This window comes from Trichechus manatus, unplaced genomic scaffold (genome assembly GCF_000243295.1).
Source record: "Trichechus manatus latirostris isolate Lorelei unplaced genomic scaffold, TriManLat1.0 scaffold00012, whole genome shotgun sequence".
Taxonomy (NCBI): domain Eukaryota; kingdom Metazoa; phylum Chordata; class Mammalia; order Sirenia; family Trichechidae; genus Trichechus; species Trichechus manatus.
Genome location: NW_004443948.1, coordinates 15,827,679 through 15,844,921, shown reverse-complemented (window position 1 = coordinate 15,844,921; position 17,243 = coordinate 15,827,679).

Genomic DNA, 17,243 nt, shown 5'->3' with positions numbered 1-17,243 from the left:
GTCACACTGTCTCTCTGCTTGCATCTCTCTTTTATATCTCAAAAGAGATAGGCTCAAGACACAATCCAATTTTGTAGATTGAGTCTTGCCTCAATAACATAACTGCCACCTATCCAACCTCATTAACATCTACAGGCAGGATTTGTAACACATAGGAAAATCACATCAGATGACAAAATGGTGGACAATCACACAATACTGGGAATTATGGCCTACCTAAACTATACACATATTTTTGGACATAATTCAACCTATGACAGCAGCCAATTCCCATAAAGGAGACAGAGTGTGGGGCAGAGAACCCACAGAAGTCAAGAAAAGAACATTGGCATCAACTTATAGTTCTTTTGGCTACAATTACTAAGGGTTATCACATGGTTCTAGTAAGGAGGAAAGAAAAGTTGATTTTGTAACTCTGCTGTCTAATAGTTTGTTACTACATAAATATATGTCTAAGTTAAATTACCAGTAGATACTGTTTTATTTCAGGTTTTAGGCTTAATCATTATTCTACCCCTTCAGAAAGTAAGTGTTATCACCTAGTTCTAGTAAGGGGCAAGGAAACATTGATTCCAAACCCCTACTATATAGTACATTTAGTTATTGCATAAATGTATGTCCAAGTTAAAGTTCTAGTTATTTCAGGCTATACGATTAGTCATTATCCTCTCCATTTCAGACAATCTGAAGTTAAAAGATCTCGTTAGATACGCTAGAGATTAGTAAACTGAGTGAACCCAGTTTGACTGGTAGAGACCATATTCTTTCACCTGGAGTTGGAAAAGGCAAATATGTTGGACTGTTTACATGATTTTATCTTGCATGATTTACTTTTGCCGGGCTGTTCTACATGCTTTGGTTGGATAACTCAAAGTCAAGTATACATATTCTTTGCAAGAGAAGCAATTCCACAAACCTAAAGACAAAATCATCTTAATATGTTTGAAATTATGTATGTGTACACTAATACAAAATAATAACATACATATGTATATAAAAACATTAAATCCAAACAAGAGAATATATGCATATATAAATATATGTTCCAAGTTTAGCTTTACATGCACAGCTTTGAATACTTGCTTAGACTTGAATAAAATGCCTACCTTTTTCCCAGTGTTTTCATATCATTCATTTAGTTTAATTGAACTGCTGAAGAGTTTTCATGGATTGTCAATCTTCAGATAGACCAGGTAAAGTTGCTTTCTTCTATAGCCTAAACTAATATCCTAAACTTGACAAGTCATTTTCAAACTATGAATTCAATGATAAAAAGTAAGATCAGCCAAACAAATTTGTAAGCATTTCAGGAAAACATATATTTTGGAAAAGGATATTAACACAAAAACAAAACTATGAACTTTGTATAATTAGTTTTGATGGAAGAAAAGTAGGACAGTCCTTTGTTGTCTGAGAAATGCGGAAAATGCCCAAGGGCCTTGGTTCTTCACTTGTTTGCTACTATAAAGGAAATCCTGTATTCTTGGATATGGTATCTGAGAAACACCCACATGGGTGCAAATATGCCTGTGTGTTTATTCATTTATATTATATATATATATATATATATATATGTATAAGTATATATATCGGGGGTGTAGCTCAGCGGTAAGGTGCTTGCTTTGCATGCATGAGGTCCCTGGTCAACTCCTGGCACCTTCACTTCACCTTTGGAAACCCTGGTGGCGTAGTGGTTAATAGCTACTGCTGCTAACCAAAAGGTCAGCAGTTCAAATCCACCAGGTGCTCCTTGGAAACCCTATGGGGCGGTTCTACTGTGTCCTATAGGGTCACTATGAGTTGGAATTGACTCGACAGCAATGGGTTTGGGTTTTTTTTTTTAAATATATATACATATATATAAAACAATGTAGTTATTAGAATAAAAACCAAATTGAAATATCAATCAGTGGAAAAGATACGTAATATCTGTGTAGCTCTCAGAAACATTCTCTCATCTGAAGCTCATAATAAAATGAGTAGGTGAATCCTCCATTTAACAGATAAGAAATGCACAGAGATTTATTTAAGTTGAGATAGGTACTGTTATTATCCCCATCATAGACATGAACCAGCTGAGGCAGAGAGACATAAATGACTTTCCCAAGGTGACACAATTGAAAAGTGAGGTAGGAACCCATGCGGTCTAACTTTGGAATCTATGTGCATAACCACTACACCATATGATTGGGTCAACAGAAAAACTTCAGCATGGAGCTCAAATTATATTTGCCATACTATCTAAGACATTGAATCCCTGGGAGTTCAAATGGTTAAGCACTAACTATTAGCTGAAAGGTTGGCTTTAATTAATAAATATTATTACTTGGTGATAGTAGGAAGCAAGAAAACATTGATTCCAAACCTCCACAATATACTAGATTAAGTCATTGCATAAATTTATGTTCAATTAAAGTTCTAGTTATTTCAGGTTCTAGGATTAGTCATTATCCTCTCGATCCCACTCAGAGGCACCTCAAAAGAAAGGCCTGGCAATCAGCTTCTGGAAAGTCACAGCCTTGAAAACCCTATGGAGCAGTTCTACTCTGCACATATGGGGTCCTCCTGAGATGGAGTCAACTCGATGGCAAGTAACAACATTTAAGATATATTCCCAAGTAACTCTAAAAGAAACAAACCCAGTAACTTTCTTCTCAGTCTTCACTTAATTTAATTCTACTGTAGCATTTGATGCCTTTTCTTAAAACTCTTCTTTGTCTTCCATGTTGATGAAAATAATCATGCATTATATTTGCAATGTTTTATAGTTATTGTTACATACATTATTTTATTTTTTGTATACAAAACATGAGCTGTGTTGGGAAAGCTTTGTGATTACTGTTGTACAGATGAGGTAATTAAGGTACAGAGACGGTCAATGACTTGCTCATGGTTAGACAGTTGTAAGCAAAGAAGCCACAGCTGAAACTCCTATCTTATGATGTCTGGTCATGCACAGTTTCTATTACAAAATATTGCCTCATTAAATTTTATTTCTGTTATTTTTTTTTCAGCTGAGTGAACTAGATACTCTTAAACCAAAACCCATTGCTGTCGAGTCGATTCCGACTCGTAGTGACCCTATACGACAGAGCAGAACTGCCCCATAGAGTTTCCAAGGAGCAGTTGGTAGATTCCAACTGCCTATCTTTTGGTTAGCAGCCAAGCTCTTAATCACTGCACTACCAGGGCTCAGATACTCTTAAAGCTAGTATATTTTTTACTAATACTGAACCATCTCTAAATTTGTTAATTATGATCAGATTTTAATGAGACTGAGTTTATGTAGTGTTCTAGGATGTATAGATTGTTATCACAATACCAGGATAAATTATAATGCGTTTAGGAACGTGCTATCTGTATGTTAAAAGAATACCGTAATTTATTCATTAGGTTCTCTAGTAACGTGTAATATTGACAATGTATAATTTATTTGAGTCTTCCTGATGGCTTTGTAACAGCCTACTGCCATCTACTGGGTTCTTTACAGAACTGTCACGCTACTCATCAAATTAGAGTTATTGGTTCTTGAGTTTAGAATCCTGTAGCTTGATATTGAGTCTTCAGTGATTTTTTAACATTTTTCTTTGCCTTACAGATTCTGAAAATATTTAATGAAAGACTGGTCTGGTTTATTATCATTTATAATTCCACCTCATAGGAAAATCAGAATTCAATTCTCATTAATGGATTACCTTGAATATCATCTCTATGAAGCTTGTGTTTACATCAACTAAATTTTTAGTTCTATTTAGACTTTAGAATCCATTCTATAAATTTTTTTAATCAAAATTTACTTATTCTTCTACATTTTGTGTTATATATGCCATGGTAACTTCTCCTATTTAAAGTGGGGAGTAAGTTTTTAAAATTGCCCAAATTTCCCACAATCCTTCATGACCAACAAAGCAATGACAATAATATAGTCTAGTATTTTATTCATAAATAAGAAAAATTACAAATAATGTTTTTGATTTTTTTAAATATTTAAACATAAGTCATTCTTTCAATACAAATTACTATGTGTTACTATCAATTTCTGGTGATAGACTTTAACTTATTAGGTCGAATTTTGTTTTTATTTTGTGTTATTTTCTTTTTAAAATAAGATTAGATGTCTGATCAGGATATGTAAAGATATGCATTTTATTCATTGATTTCAGTTATAGTATATAATACAGTAAAAATTGTAACTACTTGTACATGTTACATTTTTCAAAGCACTTTCTTGCACCTTCTTTCATTACTAATAACTAACATGGGGAAAATGTTCTCCAAAATCATTAGTAATGTTGGTACTGGTTTTTAAATAACCAGTTATATTCAAATTATTGCCAAAGGGTTCTTTGATACTATTCATAGTTGAACTCAAATTATAAGCACAATACAGTTCATAGTATAATAAACTATGATACAGAAAAATGATTCTTAAATGAGTTTTATGATTGTATCTTTCCACATGAAGATGCTTTTTTTATAGCTACACTGGAATGCTTTTCTCATGAAAACTATAACTTTTTGGTAGGAATAAAATTAGGGACAGTAATGGAGTGAAAAAAATAAAAAGATTAAAATTAAAGCTTTATGAGTTTGAAGTTTTAGGAGAATCAAGAAATAAACTGTTTCAGGTACTACTACTACTACTAACTATGTGCGACTTGTAAGAAAAAAATGTATTATCCTATGGAAATTCTTTTGCAGAAGACTTTGTGCTATCACACATTCTTCCATTTTTCTTTAACGCTACATTTAATCATTTACCAAGAATGTGTTCACTAGGCTCTCTACCTTCTATGCTTTCCCTTTATTCTTGCTGTTTCTTTATTCTGGTTTTCTTCCCATTTACTATTAATATTGCAGGAAATTCTTGACTAGTCTCTGAGTCTCCAGCCTTGTGTTTTCCAGTTCATTTTTCCCACTGCCCAAATCTGAGATTGAAGAAGGGAAAAGGGAGGGAGTTTACAGTGTCAAGAGCTAGTCATTTGCCAAATACTTCTCTGAACACTTGATCAAAATTTTCTCAACCCTCTTGAAATAGCATAGTTCTAATTTGAAGGACATGAGACAGAATTGTAGGATTTCCGTAATTAGCCAAATTTCACATCCCTAGTAAGTGTAAGAAACAGAATCCATTCCCAGCCATCATAAACTAGATAGATGCTAAAGCTTCTTAAAAGTATAAGCATTGTCATGTTTCAGCATTAATAATAATAATAGTTTATACTTATTCAACACTTAAAGCTTACGAGACACTCTTCTGAATGCTTTAAGTATATCAATCCATTTAATCCTAACAATAACCATACCAAGTACTTACTACTATTATCCACATTTTACTGATGAGAAAATGAGGGCATAATAAGTTAAATAGCATGATCAATATTACTAAGCTAGGAAATATTAGCACACGGATTTGAACTCAGGCCTTCTGGCTTCAGAGTCCATATTCTTAACCACTGCAAAATAAAGCCTGATTCTTGCCTAGCAAGTCATTATTGACTTGAAATGAAAATTGAGTAGTATAATGACTGTGTATGCTAATGGATTTTGGATTAAATATAAAATTAAGTTAAAGAAAATAGCATTGCTGTCTTAGCATTAAAAGGTTGCTACAGGAAAATAAGTTTTGTTAGTCATCTTTTTAAGAACTACGGTACCTTAAGAGTCTGAAGCCCTTTTTGCATCCCTCTGCATTGTGGGATTAAGGTAATAAAAACTTTGAAAATGTAGCAGAAAAAGGAAGTTATTGAACTAATAAACTGTGGCATGCTTAAGAAAACTGGCAAAAAAAAATGCAATATAAATTAAATTAAACATTTGTCAAAACTGGTATTTTTTCTTATTTTTTAAAGTGGCCCTAAACATAAAAATACTATACTTAATCTATGCTCACTCTGATAGGTGTTAAGGCGTCACACTCTCTTTTTTAAAATCATCTGAAATTCAAAATAAAAGATATATTTTCAGACTTCACATTCTCTTGTCACTCACTAACAGTTAGATCAGTGCCATTCAATGTTATTTGGTGTGGAAGAAGGTGTGAGAAACAGATTCGAATCTGGCCTAACTTTCAGCCACATTCCATACTCTTCTCTTCCCCATGTTCAACCTGTACGTTACTGTTTGGGCCATTGCTCGTATATTCCCCCAGCTTGTTTGCTTCCCCACCAGTTCACCTTTCCAAGCCCTCTCTACCATCAAGGTTCAGTGTGAGCAGAGATTTCTATGCAAAGGATTAACAATTTCACCTCCTAAAAAGAATGTTTTCTTCTTCTGAATGTATAAAACTTTATCTATATCCTCTTAATTACCTGATAATTATCTCTTAAAGCTATTTAGTCTGGTGCTTATTTGTACTTTATACATTCCTCCCTATAGAAGATCAGGTATTTGGTAGCAGGAACAAGATCTTATTTATGTTTTTAAATAACAAGTATACATTACATGTTTTGTAATTAATATACATTTATAGGACAGTTTCTGCAATTTGCCAGATTCCTCCAGTGTTTTATGTCTTTTCAACCTTAGCTGAAGAAAAGTGTCACTTTAGTCTACTTCTTCCAGCCAAGCACACTTTTGCCTAAATAAGGGAACTGTTGATTTTGCCAGTATTTTGGCTTAACCAAGCCTCATCTCACACTCCCATGCCAGCCAGCTTAGAATCTCCTCCATCTGTGGATCTTCTATTTCTATCTATTACAATTATATGCCGTTGTCCAAAATGGTCATACCCAGAACAGGAAAAGCCCCTTTTGAAAATATGTTTCAATTTTCAACATATAAATGGTATAAGTCGTTCTCTCATGATGTAAAACTGATCTATCCTGAAAAGGCCCTCCATGTGATTCTACTCTGCAGTTATCTTTTCTTGCTCCACCCAAAAGGACAAAGAGATATACCTAGAATGTTAACTACATGAGGGTATTGACCTTCTCTCTGGGTCTGGTTCTCTCATCGAATTAATTAAGAAATGGGATGCCAAAAAAGAAGAACCTCACAGACTGTCTAGCTTCTGATAACTGTGTACTTCTCATAGCTGGCAGAGATAGTATTCTTATTACCGACCACAAACACATCTGTAACCTGAGGAATTGTGGAATAGTGGATACCCACCCTTAAAGCATCACGATCAGCTGATAACTCGTCATGAGTCTCAGTATGATGGTTAAGATTTTGTGTCGACTTGACTGGGCCATGAATCTCAGTGTTTTAATGTAATCACTCCCATGATTGACTATACTGTGAGTAGCCAATCAGATGAAAGAGAATCTCCTTGGGGGTGTGGCCCGCATCTGAATATAAGCAGACATTCTGGCTTTTTGCTCTCTCTGGATCCTGTGGCTGCCTCCTGTCACCTCATGTCCAGTTCTTGGGACTTGAGCTGTCAGCTTATCTGCAGAACTTGGGATTCGTCGATCTGCACAGCCTCTGAGTGGGAGCCCTGTTCTCTGACCTGCCGATCTTAGGCTTGCCAGCTTCTGTGGCTGCATGACTTGGAAGAGGCCTCTACCCTGATCCACGGACTTGGGACGTTCTACCCTCTACAGTCAAGTGAGCAGTTTCCTTGCTATAAATCTCTCTCTGTATATATATTTGCACACTTTACTGGTTTTGCTTCTCTAGAGAACCCAGCCTAAGACACTCAGGTTGTTAAAACCTCCAGCCAAACCTTTTTCTTTTTTTTTAAGCTTCTTTTTATTTTGAAGTTGTTAAGAATATACATGGTGAAACTTACACCAATTTAACTGTTTCTACACGTACAATTCAGTGACATTGATTACATTTCTCAAATTGTGCATCCATTCTCACCCTCCTTTTCCAAATTGTTCCTTCTCCATTAACATAAACTCACTGCCTCCTAAGGTTCCTATCTAATCTTCCAGTTACTGTTGTCACTTAGATCCCATATAGATGGTTCTTAAAAGAGTATAATGCTCAAGGTAGATATTTTTTACTAGTTAAATTAGACTATTGTTTGGTTTTAAGAAGATGTTAGGGGATATTTTTGGTTTAAGACTGAAGATCATCTCGGGACATGTGTTTCAGCCTCCTTGGATCCAGAAAGTCTGGATTCCATGAGAATTTGAAATTCTGTTCTACATTTCTCCCCTTTAGATCAGGATTCTTCTATCAAATCTTTGATCAAAATGTTCAGTAACAGTAGCCAGGGACTGTCCATTTCTTCTGGTCTCATGGCAAAGGAGGCAGTTTTTCATGAAGGCAATTAGCCACACATCCCATATCTTCCTCCTATTCCTGACTCTCCTTCCTCTGTTGCTCCAGGTGACTAGAGACCAACTGTAGTGCCCTGGATGCCCACTTGCAAGCTTTTAAGACCCAAGGCACTATGCAGTGAACTGGGAGGTAAAACAGAAGCAGTAAACACTTTATTAGGCCAATTAACTGGGATGTCCCATGAAACCATGATCCTAAATCTCCAAATCAAAGAAAAAATCCGATGAGGTTTTTTGGTTGTACATAAGCAGCCTCAACTACTACTCTTTTTTTTTTTTTTTTGTCATTGTTGTAAATATATCTATCACACAACTTTTGCCAAACCAACTTTTTACAGGTGTACAACTTACTGACAATAATTACAATAATCAGCCATGCAACCCTACCCTTACTCCATGTGATTTCCTAACTTTGTTTGCATTTTCTTCTTAACTTCATTAAAGCGGCAGGGACAAAATCTAATTTCTTCTTATGGTCCTATCTCTTGGAAATCTTCTTTTCCAAAGATTGGACTGGATGAAAAGCAGTCATTGTAACTATTCTATCTCTATCTTGATCCCCAAGGTAATTTTTTTCATTTGTTTTAGGGTTTTGGTGCAATATGGTACGATTATTATCATAGGCAGATTGCCAAAATTTCAGAATCCGCACATGATTCTCATAAAGAAATATAAATAAGCTAGGGATATTATTTCTATTCCTCTCTTCTTATCACATTTGGTGGAACCTCCTGTATCTTAGTAATATTACCAGTCATTCTTGGGTTTTAGATGTATTCATCTGTTTTCTTCTTCAGTGAGAAACCTTTTTACATACCATTTTCCATCTGTAGATAATACATCTATTCAATTACAGTGAAAGTATGGGCATGAAATTTAAGTGCACCACACTTGAGTGCAATTTGCCTTTCAGAAGAATTTCTCACTGAATACAATATTTTGGATGCTAAATTCCTTCTTTATTTTAAAAATACAAATTAGATTATTCTTGATCTGAAAGCAAAATAAATCATTTTCAAAAAATGATTAATATAGTAACTATTCATATGATCAAGATTTTATAATTCATTTTGCACATCTTTTTTCTAATTTTATAATGAAACATTGCTATATTTTCAAATAGTATTATGTTTGTGATTTCATTTTATACATAGCAGGCAAAATCATTGTATGTCATTGAAAACTATAAAATGCAAATGGGTACTTTTTCTAAATTATAGAGTGCCTTAATTTTTTTTTTAGTAGACTATGATTGATTGACTTAAGAAACATCCTAATGAATAAATGTATGTTCAGCGTGAATCTGTAAACACAATTAGCGTATATTAATCTTTAGTGGAATAATGTCCACAAATAAATTTAGTGCCATATATCTTCTGGGTTGCTGCATTCATAGACTTAAAAATAGATGAGAGATAAAAAAGATAGAAAGTAATAGTTATTCTTGGTGAGAAACAACATTAATCATTAAAGATTTATAAAATTATTCTTCATAATGCCCAATAAATGGATGCGAGGAGAAAGGTAAGGATTGACAGAGACTTAAAGTACCTGAATTCTAAAAATGGATTTGAAAATAAACTTTAAGATAGCAGATGAGCTCTCAAATACTGCACCACTACAGCTCCCTTAAGATCGTGAATATTAAGTTCAATTTATAGAAAAATATGAATTAGGGTTAGGATTAAATCAAGGAAACTTATCATGATTATATATTGAGATTATACTGAATGAAGATGCTCTTGTCTTTAAGCCTTTTCACTTTCATTAAAAGGACATTGAACACTTCTCTGCAGAGAGAATTCTTAGAATAAATGTGTGTGCAAACTCTCACCAACAGTTCCTTAGTTAAGCTTATTTCATCCTCAAAACTATGGCAAACAATTTGAACTAAAAAGAAATGAAAATATTGAGTCATAGAAGTACCAGAATACTTGAAGTTTAGAATTGTATTTCTTGCCATTTTAACATGAATACACGCTCTGAAAACTTGAAAACAGTAACATTGAAATAAAATACAATTATAAACAAGTAGCCAACTACTGTTAATAATTTTTGTATTTTTTTCTAATCCTTTTTCCCAGAAAATTGTATTTATTTTTGCTAAAATCTTTTTATTGACCAAGAAAGATTTCTTTTGCTAAATTCATTTTGTGTTATACTAGTATAGCGTAATTACCATTATGACACTTTCGCACTAATTGTAACCAGACAGAAATCGGTGTTCTTTTTTTTTTTTTTTAGTTTCTTATCTTATTGCTCATGTCTTTGTACCACCTATTTCCAACCTTCACCCCATGAGGAAATAACGCATAGCCCTATCTTGCTGTTACATTGTAAACCTGAGATATATTACTTCAAAGCTCATTAACACACACATACACACACACACACACACACACAGAGTTGTATACTGAAGACCTTCCTTTGGGAGAAATAGGTGGAGTAGGTATTAATAAAGCAGCATCCAAAATATGTTCTTAATTTATCTTGTAACTTCAGCCTAATCTGAGGGTAAAGAGTTGATACACATGTTTATAAATTACTTGCTTTAATTGTTAAGTTACAGCAATACATGACAAAAGAAGAAGAAGAAGAAGAAGAATTTAGAGGATAAAAAAGAATAATAAATCCACCAGCTAATGTAACTGTTTAGATGTATTCTCGTATGGTTCTTAATCCTAGGCATCTTTTTAAATTTTAATAATTACGATAATTATTTTTATACAGTTTTGTATCCTGAAATTTCTGAATTATTACTTGGTTTTTTATTCTTTTTTGTTTTCCACTTATTAAATTAAATAGCTATGTCATAATTTATGTAACCATTCCTCTATCAGACTATTCCAGTTAGTCGCTATAAAATTCTAGACTGATCCTCTGCGTATATTTAAGCTTTGCTATAATATAGATTATTTTCCTTGCGTAGATTTGAGAAAATGTAATTACCAGATCTAACCAATGTGAAAGTAGTCAAGTTTCCTAATATATATTTCCAAATTGCCATCCACATTGGTGATACTAATTTTTAGTAGGCAAAATTGATTGTCTTCCAGTCCATAACTCAATAGTCCAACTTCTTTGGCTGAAAATAGGATGGCTCTGAGCCATGTCTTCTTAGCCAAAATCTTCAACAAGCCATGGATAAGTTAGCTGGGAGTGTCTTATTCAATTTATTTCCTAAAATTCATTTTTTTCTTATAAAACAGGTGTAGTTCTAATTTAAAGAAATTTTTATGCCAATAAAATTATTTCGAAGCCCAGGTACTTTGAAATTACTTAAACCGTAAGTATCTGATAGCTTTTTATGAACTTAATTCCTTCAGTATTACAAGTGGGATGAATCAATTCTATCCAAGAAAAACTGGTGCCACACTTTTGTAATCAGAAGTTGCAACATGTCAGTGAAGGAGTAATATTAATAAAATCATAGTAGTATTCATAATAACAACATCATCATCAATTAATATTTAATGGTGCTTAGAATATGCCAGAATATTTATTCAATAGTTTCTCTTCGCTATTTGATGTATTTCATAGCAGCCTCTCTGAAAGTTATTACTGTATAATTTTTAAAGTTGAGGAAACTGATCATTAAAGTGGTTAAGTGATACGGCAAGGTCACACAGCAAGTGTAAGATCAACCTGGAGTTAAAACCCAAGTATATCTGACTCCAGATCACTATATTACACTAAAAGTGTACAGCTTAACTTCAGGCAAGATTAAGGAATATGATTAGTATAATCTTGGAAAAATAATTATCCCTTACAGTATCACTTTTTATAAAACACTGAGATGATCATTCATGAATACTACCACAGACACTGAAATATCTAAAGGCACATTATCTTGGGCAATCAGAGTATGAGACTACCCCTTCTGGGTCTTACCATCACATGACTCTTCAATATCCCTTTCTGCTTGGTGAGGTTATGACTTATGATAGTTCCTGGATTTCATTCAAATGGATTTTAATGACTGTTTTCTCAATGTCACACATCCTTGTGCAAATTAGGACACTAATGCCTTGTATGTTCAGCAAAAAATCAGGGTAAATTTTTAGTACCTGAACTGATAATGCAGAACTTATGGATAACTTATGTATGCTACCTACCTGTGGAATGTTCTTTGTCCACGTTTTATGAACAACATTCATATTACAAGCTGGTATTAGATTTCTCTCCTGTATAATGATGGGCGAATACAAACAGTAATATTGGAGGCCTTAACTGTGATCACCCATGTGCTATTTTTGAAAGAAAATGTTTCCTTCTTGCAATTGCAGTAAACTAGACCTTTAATGAAAGCTCTATGATTAAAATTCTCAACTCTGCATAAATCCCTATAGGATCTAAAGAAGAAGAACACTAAATTACAATTAAGTTACTTTCTCAAGAATGAAATTAGTGAAGCAATGCTGGTCTGTTTTACTCCAAGCTTCAGATATTAGCTTTTCTACTTCTAATAACTCCACCTTTCCTTATACTATCATGGACACCAGTTGTGGGGGCGGGGAATATAAAAAATTCAAGAGCAGATGAGAACAATTCAGACCCTCTTTGTATAATACAACCATTAAGTCTGATTTTTTAAAATTTTTTGCATTTTAATTTTTTAAATTTTCTCATCACTTACCATGGGAGATGTTGCAAATAGTACCACTGGTGTAACAATGAAAATCTCCATATGATTATTTGTGAGACACAAGTGTGATCACATATGTAAAGAGTTGAGTAGAGTAAATATGAGTATTAGTATCATTAATACTAATATAACTAGCATTGATATAGAAAATTTTAAATAAATAAACAAATCTCAATTGTTCTTCACCAGGAAATTCTTCCTAACATTATCCATAGGACGTTTCAATGCAATTTAACAGTTCTGCTGTAGTATTTTTTACCTCAGTCACACAAAGATCTCTTTGTATCTCAGTTTCAGCAGCTATGGAATATAACAGCCTGCCTCTACAAGGTACCCCCCAAGGACCCCAAAATTCGATTGCAAGTATGCAACACCATATAAAATTCAAATTATACCATCCCAACTGGCTCAATTTTTTTTGGAAACTCAAACACAAAGTTTAATGTAAATATTTTAAAGACAGTGTATGCTTATCTGTCTTAAATGAGAATGTAATATATAACTACCCTCATCATGGTGTTGCTAGGATCAAATGAGCGGATTCTGTGTTAAACATGTAGGATGACAGTGCCGTGCAGTGCAAGCACTAGGGGCATACTTGTTGTAATTTCTGACCACCAATTAAGCAATCCTTTCATTCCCCTTTCTTTATAAAAACCAATTCCCGTTTAGTTGACTCCTATTCATGGTGACCCCATGTGTGTTAGAGTAAAACTGTGCTCCACTGGGTTTTTAATGGCTGATTTTTCAGAAGCAGATCACAAGGCCTTTCTTCTGAGACATCTCTGGGTGAACTCTAACCTATAACCTTTTGCTTAGCAGCCAAATGTGTTAACCATTTGCACCACCCAGGGACTCCACTCTCCTTATAAATTATCTTACTGAAATTTTACTTGGATCCGCAATCAACACCCACGAGAGCAGTGGTCAGGAAATTAAACTACATGTTGCATTGGGCAAACTGCTGCAAAAGACATCTTTAAAGTGTTGAAAAGCAAAGATGTCACTTTGAGGACTAAGGTGAGCCTGACCCAAGCCATGATATTTTCAATCGTCTCATATGCATGTGAAAGCTGGACAGTAAATAAGAAAGACTGAAGAAGAATTGATGCCTTTGAATTATGGTGTTGGTGAAGAATATTGAATATACCATAGACTTCCAGAAGAAGGAACAAATTTGTCTAAGAATGCTCCTTAGAAGCAACAGTGTCAAAACATCGTCTCGCATACTTTGAACATGTTATCAGGATGCACCAGTCTCTGGAGAAGGACATCATGCTTGGGAAAGTAGAGGATCAGCGAAAAAGAGGAAGACTCTCAATGAGATGGATTGACACAGTAGGTGCAACAATGGGAGCAAGTATAACAGCGATTGTGAGGATGATGCAAGATCAGGCGGTGTTTCATTCTGTTGTACATAGGGTCGCTATCAGTCGGCATCAAATCCATGCGCCTAACAACAACAACAATGGAGTCCTCAAACAGTCAGGGATTAGAACGAATTAACATGTATAATTCTGTTACAGGTACTCCAGCAGATCCTTTGTGTACATATTGTTCCACTGATTATTAACAAACCACCTCAAAGATATTAATGTCCATTTTTATTGATGCGAATTTAGCAGATTAAAGCCAGGGGACAAACCTAGATCTTCTCAGCTCCTAAATTCATTCTGTTTTCATGACTGAATCTAAATCTTGACATGCAGGAGATTATGGACACTGCTGTTTTTATACATGTTTCAGTTGCTCAGCTCTTAATCCTGCTTACCAAACTCAAGCACTCACAAATAATATGCTTGCATTGGTTAGATCTTCAATTCCTTTGATACCACAGACATTTGAGCAACATCTATGACTTCTTAACAATAGTTTTGCAGATGTCAGACTGTTGCCAGCCAGAAGTTCCCAGTGGTTCTTAGATTGTGTGTGTGTGTGTGTGTGCACACACGCGTGCACTCGTGCACATGTGCGTACACAAACCACTTTTCTCACCCTTAATTTTGCTGCCTTTTTTTTCCTGGCTTAAGCACATGTGAAATTAGAGAAAATTTAAAAAGCTGAAGGCTTTATTGCAGATATTAAAGTGCTGCCCTCAACAAATCACCCTAGCCAGTCAGTGTATTCTGTAAGCCTCCTAGGCATATACTATTACTCAAAAAATTGAAAAGCTAATATGAGTTATGTGATAGTGAATTACTTTAAGATAGTGCTTTTAGAAACTACTTCACTGCAATGTTTAATAATAATTGGCTGTAAACATTTTTCTTTTAATTTGTGTAGAGTAAAAACATAGGTAAGAAGTTAATAATATTAGGTCAAATTCTTAAAATATAAGAAGCTCCACAATTAAGACCTAATGTCACCGTACATTTAACGTTAGTGAAATCCATTCTAGAAAACAGTAAAGAATTCATAATTTCATTCATCATGAAAATAATGCCCTACAACAATTTTTAGTCCAGTATTGTGGCTGTTTTCAACAAACAGTACAGTTCAAGAAATTAATTAGAAGGAATTGAGATTATGTCTCTGACCTTAACCTTTTTGAGAATATAGAAAATCTATTTACCTCAACTAGTATAAACTAGTATAAAACCTATACAGTGATTATAGATTATTTATATTTATTGTTTCCAAATAGAAGTTATGGGACATCAGGTTCAACAAGAATATCTCTGTGGGTGCCATGAAAACTCAATCAGCAATGATGAATATTTTGAACTTATGTAATCTAAGAGCCATGTACTTTATTCTAATAGCATGTCTCTTCTTACTTCTCATGAAAAAAAATTGTGTTTTGTGATTAACGTGTTTTGCTTCCCTTTTCTACTAGTTTCATAATAGTCATCCAATATAGATGCTGTTCTAGGCTTTGGGATTCAGTAATGAGTAAACTGTATGCCCCCTGCACTCCTGAAGCTTACCTTCAAGTAGGGTAAAGCAATGTCAAAGAGAAAGAACGCAAATGTTAAATGAAAAACTACGATAAGTATTTTATAAATTTCAGAAATAGAATTCATATTAAAAAATCATGAAAAAGAGGGAGGACTGACAGTCTCAGCACCCAGGGGTAGTTTCCCTGAAACCTGGAAGAGCAGCAAGAAAGAGCAAAAGTTTTGCTTTACATAACAGTAGATAAATAAGAAAATAGACCATATTATTCTTCACATTTTACTGTCAACCTAGAGTCAAAATGAGAGAGAAAGAAAAAAAAGAGACTTTCACTGCAGGTAAAATGAAACAATACTTGGAGCACACCACTACTCCATTACTCCAGCAAACCTTATGAGTTATTTGTACCAATGATTCCCAACTTTTACATATTTATAAAAACCAAAAACCAAACCCATTGCTGTCGAGTTGATTCCAACTGATAACAACCCTATAGGACAGAGTAGAACTGCCCCATAGGGTGTCCAAGGCTGTAAATCTTTACAGAAACAGACTGACAAATCTTTATCCCACAGAGCAGCTGGTGGTTTTGAACCACTGACCTTTCAGTTAGCATCCAAGTGCTTTGATTAACTACTGTACCATCAGGGCTCCTGTCTTAGGCTGGGTTCTCTAGAGAAGCAAAACCAGCGCAGTGTATAAATATATATATATAGGGAGAGCTTTATATCAATGAAATGGCTCACAGTTGTAGAGGCTGGAAAGTCCCAAGCCCATGAGACAGGCTGGAGGCTTCTCCTGACTCACGTAGCCGCAATAGCTGGCCAATCCAAGATCAGAAGGTCAGACAGCAGACCTCTGGCTTGCAGGCTGTTGAGGCTGACAGATTCCAAGACTGGCAGGTAAGACAGCAGGTAAGCCATTAGCCTAAGTCCCAAGAACCAGAGGTCAGATGAACAGGAGCCAGCTGCAGGATCCAAAAGCCTTGCCATAAAATCCACCTATATTGGATGCAGACCACACCCCCCAAAGAAACTCACTTTCAACTGCTTGGCTACTCACAGCAGATCATATCATGGAGGTGATCACATTACATCAGATCTCACCATGGAGGTTATTACATCATTATACGACTGCCAAACTACATCATAACTGCCAAACCACTGAGAATCACAGCTCAGCCAAGTCGACACACAACCTTAATGATCACAGCTCCTAACTGTTACATAACCCCATGTAAATGAGGGAACTGATGCCCTCTACTGTTCACACTGGCTTAGTAGAGAATTATTCTCAGTTAGGGTTTTTGAGAAGCTCAGTATCAAAATCTTTCTTTTTGAGTTAGCATGGGAGGAGAACTCTATTGCTTAAAAGAGCCTCCTCTGTTTATGCTGATGGTTGCACAAGATTAAAGTTGTTACTGCCATCAAATTGTACATGTGAAAGATCCTGAAATAGCAAATATTCTG